Genomic DNA, 6,000 nt, shown 5'->3' with positions numbered 1-6,000 from the left:
TTTAACATACTAATTATTTCTCATGTCACCCTGCACATCATGTTTTATTTGACATATGTCTTTATTATCAGTTAATATAAATACTACATTCGTTGCCGTACAGAGGATATAGAATTTGCTGTCCTGAGTTGATTTACAAGTTAGTTCATTTACGGGAGTTTTCTCTCCTGAAAAAAAAAATCCCCTTCTTCTTGAAAACTGTGTCTAGTTAATTATGAACATATATTAATATAATGTAGTTAATGTGGCTACAGTCTGTTTATCTATTTTAATTGGATCCCGGTTTGATCACAACATCTTTCAGTTACTTTCTTAATTAGAAGTTGGAGGAGTGAGGTGTTTGGCGTTGGCTTTGGAAAGGGATGCTGTTTGCTTCTAAATCCACACGTCATCTAAAAAGCGCAGGTTGAGTTAATATTTAATGTGTGAGTTGTTCCATTCTCTTGTTAGATACCACTGATAACAGAAAAGAATTTCCCATCATGAATTTTCATGGCTATACCTCTGGGAAAATATTGATAAAAATAAATTGCATCCTATTTGGAAAGATTGGCATACCTATTGAGATTGAGTCTAATTTTTTATATCATTTTAATAGTATTAAGGAGCAGCTTTTTAAATTTGAATAGATTTTTAAAACATAAAACATGAATAGGGCTTCCCTGGTGGCACAGTGGTTGGGAGTCCACCTGCCGACGCAGGGGACGCGGGTTCGTGTCCCGGTCCGGGAAGATCCCACATGCCGCGGAGTGGCTGGGCCCGTGAGCCATGGCCGCTGAGCCTGCGCGTCCAGAGCCTGTGCTCCGCAACGGGAGAAGCCACAACAGTGAGAGGCCCGCGTACCACACACACACACACAAAAAACCATGAATAGATTTGTCATAGCACAGGGTCAAAAATCAGTTCTGTTGACAAGTTATTCGATATTAATTCCATTTTATGAACAAATGCAGTTGAGTTGCAAATCCCTTAACAGAGGGCAGTGTTAGGCCAATGTTTTAATCGGTATTAGGAAATGTCAGACTAGCATCCCCAAGGAAGAAGAAATCTTTGGCACAATGCCGAAAACATGTGTGTTAGTTTTAAAGCTGCACCTTGCTCTCTTACATAGCTACAGGGGATATAAATCTGTACATCCTCTCTCAAGGGCAATTGGACAGTATCTACCTAAACGATAAATGCAGCTTCTCTTTAATTCACCGATCCTACTGCTAGGAATTTATCTTTCAATATACTCACACGTGTGCATAATAACACGGGTACAAGAAGATTCATTGTTGCATTGCATGGACAGCATATGATTGGAAGCAACCCGAACAGCCACCAGCAGAGGACTGGTTAGTAAAAGAACTGTACAACGCTTCTTCGAAATGCTGCATGGCTGCAAGAAAGAACGAGGGCTCATCTACAACAAAAAACAACCCAATTTAAAACTGGGTTGGGCTTCCCTGGTGGCGCAGTGGTTGAGAGTCCGCCTGCCGATGCAGGGGACGCGGGTTCGTGCCCCGGTCCGGGAGGATCCCACATGCCGCGGGGCGGCTGGGCCCGTGAGCCATGGCCGCTGAGCCTCTGCGTCCGGAGCCTGTGCTCCGCAACGGGAGAGGCCACAGCGGTTAGAGGTCCGCGTACCGCAAAAAAAAAAAAAAAAACTGGGCGAAGGACTTGAAAAGACATTTCTCCAAAGAAGACACACAAATGGCCACTAAGCACATGAAAAGATGCTCAAAATCAGTAACCATCAGGGAAGTGTAAATCAAAACCACAATGAGATGGTGCCCACCCACTGACGAGACCTCACATACATTAGGATGACTATTATTTTTTTAAAAAACAGAAAACAAGTGCTGGTGAGGATGTGGAAAAATTCGAACCCTTGTGCATTGCCGGTGGGAATGTAAAATGGTGCAGCTGCTGTGGAAAACAGTATGTCAGTTCCTCAAAAAAAAAATGTACACAGAATTACTATGTGATCCAGCAATTGCACTCCTGGGTATATTCCCAAAAGAATTGAAAGCAGGAATGCAAACAGATATTTGTACACCAGTGTTCATAGCAGCGTTACTGACAACAGTCATAAGATGGAAGCAACCCAAGTGTCCACGGATGGATGAATGGATAAACAAAATGTGACATATAAAGACAATGGAATAGTATGCAGCCACGAAAAGGACTGGAGTTCTGATACGTGTTACAACGTGGATGAAACGTTACGAAGAAGTTTTGGTGGTGATTGCACAACATTGCAAATACAATTAATGCCACTGAAGTACACTTCAAATGATTAAAATGGCAAATTTTATGTTTTATATATATTATATTTTAACACAATTTTTTATATTAATAACGTAATTTCTTAAAGGCAAGGGTGGGGAGTCTAAATCCCCTCTTTGAATATGGGCTGGCCTTAGTTGATGCTGATGGACTTCCTAAGCTGGGTCATAGGGGGCAACCCAGCTTATACCTGGGACCCTGAGCCAGCATGTAAGAAGTCCCTCTACCCCGCAATGTCATACCAGAGAGGGCTCATAGAATGAGAGCAGCAATTTGAGTCTTCCCCAGACACGTGGAAGAGCCTTCAGATAATCATAGTCCCAGCCGGGGCCGCCCCAGCTGACACCAAGTACAACAGAGACAAGCTTTCCCACAAAATCCTTCCCAAATCTCAGATTCATGAGCAAAATAAGTGGTGTCACTGTTCTAAGTCACAAGTTTTGGGGTAGTTTGTTATGCAGCGATGGGAAATGGAATGGTAAACATATTACTTATGTGTTAGAATTTATTTCAATTTAATTTAAAAATAATCAGATACAAATAAAACAGATTTGGACTACATAAATATCTCTTGCAAACCAACTGGTAAATTGGATGTTTTCACTCTCATGGTCTGTATCCTGCCTCTGTAAAGTCATTAAAGGTGCAAATATACTTTCTCCCAGATACTGAACAAAGCTGGGGTGGGGGGAGGCTCAGTGGGCTGGAGAGATGGGAACACAGGTCCATCTGGAGACTCTTTTCCCAGAAGGCCAGGTTACAGGAGAGAGAAAGGTCACTGGAGCTATGTAGCATGAAGGGACAGGTTTCTGAGCCAGCAGGGCCAGACTAAAGACAAAACTTGGTCAGAAGGTCCTTGAAATAAAATCCAGAAGGTGGAGTTATGAGTGACATACATCACAGAAGATGAGGTTTCAGGAGGCTTGAGAAGGAAGTTATATAGCCAAAGCTAGAGAATTTCAGACCTGGACAATTGAGGGGCTAAAGGTTTTTTTTTTTTTTTTTTTTTTTTGCGGTACGCGGGCCTCTCACTGCTGTGGCCTCACCCCTTGCAGAGCACAGGCTCCAGACGCTCAGGCTCAGCGGCCATGGCTCACGGGCCCAGCCGCTCCGCAGCATGTGGGATCTTCCCGGGCCGGGGCACGAACCCGTGTCCCCCGCATTGGCAGGCAGACTCTCAACCACTGCGCCACCAGGGAAGCCCCTAAAGGTTTATTTTTTAAGCTTAGAAGAACTTAAAAATAAATCCATAATGTATCCTCCAAACATTCCCCCACTGTCTCCTTCCTCTGTGTGGCTCTCCTCAGTCCATCAGCTTCTAGAACTCCTGCTTATTTGTTTACTTGTTTGCTGTATCTCCCTGTATTATTAGCCAGGGCAGGCTAAGTGCTGTAACGAACATCCCCAAACCCAAGGGCTCAACTCAACACCAGTTTGCTTCTGGTTCTTCTAACACTTCAGTGCATCTGTCTGATGGACAGACTCCCACGAAGAGATTCTGGGACCTGGGCTCCTCCCATCTCCAGGCTCCTATAACGCAAAGTCCTCCCCATCCAGCCAGTGATGAGGACAGAGAGAGATCATCTCATGGGGGGCGGATTTTATGGGCCAGGCCTGCAAGTGGGGCACATCCATCAGCCAGAACTCAGTCACATGGCCACCCTCTCACTGCAAGGGAGGCTGGAAATGTAGTCTCACTGGAGGCCAGAAGTATGGCCCTACCCCCCAGTTTACTCCCCCTGTGTGCCAGTTCTCATGCCCCTTGTTCACAGTGACTGTCACCATGCCTGGCATAAGTGTGGAGTCTATGAGTGAATGAACGGTGCTGGGGCTGCACCGCTGGAACCGGGCTGAGTAGGCATGTTCCTTATAAATGCTCTGGGAGATGGAAGGACGTAGTCACTCCCACTTCTCAGATTAGGAAACTGAGGCTCTGAAAGCTAAACAGCAGGCACAAGGCCACACAGCTAGTCGGTGCGCCAGGGCCAGGTCTCAAATCCAGGAAGCCTCTTCTGCCACGTGTCTGTCCTCTCCACTCGCCTGGCAGCCTCTCCAGTAAGCATACTCACTGACTCCGGGTCTGGTTATCTTCACGGCAGCTCTGCTTTCTAACAGTCAATGAACCATATTTGGCAAGCTGCTGGCTCCTTGGGGTGGCAGCTGTATCTCACCCATCCCTCTGCCCCCTGGCTACCAGCACAGCCCTTGAACACAGTAGGTGCTCAAACCACGGCTGGGGGATTAATTTGTTCACACTGGCTCAGGCTTCATGCTTTGCTGCTTGTACAGTATGACGGTCGCTTACAACTTACAAAAGAAATGGAGGGAATATTTATTATCCTGCCTCTCCCTGTGCAGTCAGAGCTGTCTCCCACAGCAGGACCAGTGTCCACCCCGACACGTGCTCCTGAAGCAAAGACACTTGAGGGCCAAGGCCACAGATGTCTCACGGCCCCCATCAGGGTTAGACCATTAACTCCCGCCGTATAATACATAGAATGCCCTCGCCCCATCTAGTCCCAGGAAGGAGAGTAGATAAAGGCAGCAGTGTGAGGTTCTGTCCATGGTGCTGAACGCACCTCCAATCCTTGTTCTCTAACCCAGCAGCCACTTAGATCCTCTTGGGAAACCAGGTAAAAATGCAGATTCTCTGGCCCCTTCTTTGGAGACTTGCATTCTGAGGATCTAAGATGGGGCCTTGGAATCTGTTTTTACCAAGCACCTGTGATTCTAATACAGCCAGGTTTGTACTAGCCTGAGGTTGACTCACCCACCTAAATAGTCACTGGTCTTCATGAAGTGCCTGCTATGTGCCCGGCACTGTGCCAGATACTATAAGGCACAAAGCTGCATCGAGCAAGGTCTCTGCTCTGGGGGAAATTTACAAAGTCATTCAGGAGGAGATGTAGGGAGGGAAGGAGGGAGAGAACTTGTTCTGTTTTATGTGGACACGGTGCCAGGTACACACTTCATCTTTGCCCTGCAAGGTGAGATAAGTAGGCATGTGAAAACAGTAATTGTAACCATAACTAACATTTATCTTTCCTTAGGGTCTCCCTAGACCCATCTTCAAGGCAATATGTGATGCATTCTGTTCCTTCTTACCTCCTCATGGCTCAAGACCCAGATCTTCCTGATTCCTGCTGCCCCTCATACCCCCTAGAATTTAGTCCTCCCTTCTTCTGTCCCATGGTCACATTTCCTCATCGATTACATGATACACCATGTTTTCAATATTGTCCCAACTGGGATTCGAGTTCCCTATTGAGGGTAGGGCTTACACTTGACTCCCCTGTGTAGCCTCTAACACCGGGACCTCCCCATGCCCCCACCAGAGGAGGTGAACAGTAAATTCTTATTGGATGGATGACTAGGGGGAGTGAGAAGTGGGCGGAGGAATCTGCCCAGTGACTGTGCCCAAGGAAAGTGCTGCTGGGTTACGAAGCAGCTGGGACAAGTGCTCAGAACCAAAAGAAGTCAGGATGGGCCTCAAGGAAACCAGAAAACAGGCAAAATGCAAATCAGGCAGGGGCCAGCTTCTGGTCAAGGCCTGCCTCTCCTTCCTCTGGGTGTTTGGGGAGAACAGAAAGTAGACTCAGGACAGCAGTGTCTGATAAGAACAGATGTTCTCTGGGCCTGAATGTGGGGCATGGAGGAGGGGACAGGGGAGAGAGAAAAAGGAAAAGCAAAGGGGGAGGGCCATAGCTAGCAAAATGGAATATCCACTGG

The sequence above is a fragment of the Phocoena phocoena genome, chromosome 11 (assembly GCF_963924675.1).
Source record: "Phocoena phocoena chromosome 11, mPhoPho1.1, whole genome shotgun sequence".
NCBI classification, from domain to species: Eukaryota; Metazoa; Chordata; class Mammalia; order Artiodactyla; family Phocoenidae; genus Phocoena; species Phocoena phocoena.
The sequence above is the reverse complement of the archived record's forward strand: the minus strand, read 5'-3'. Positions refer to the sequence as shown.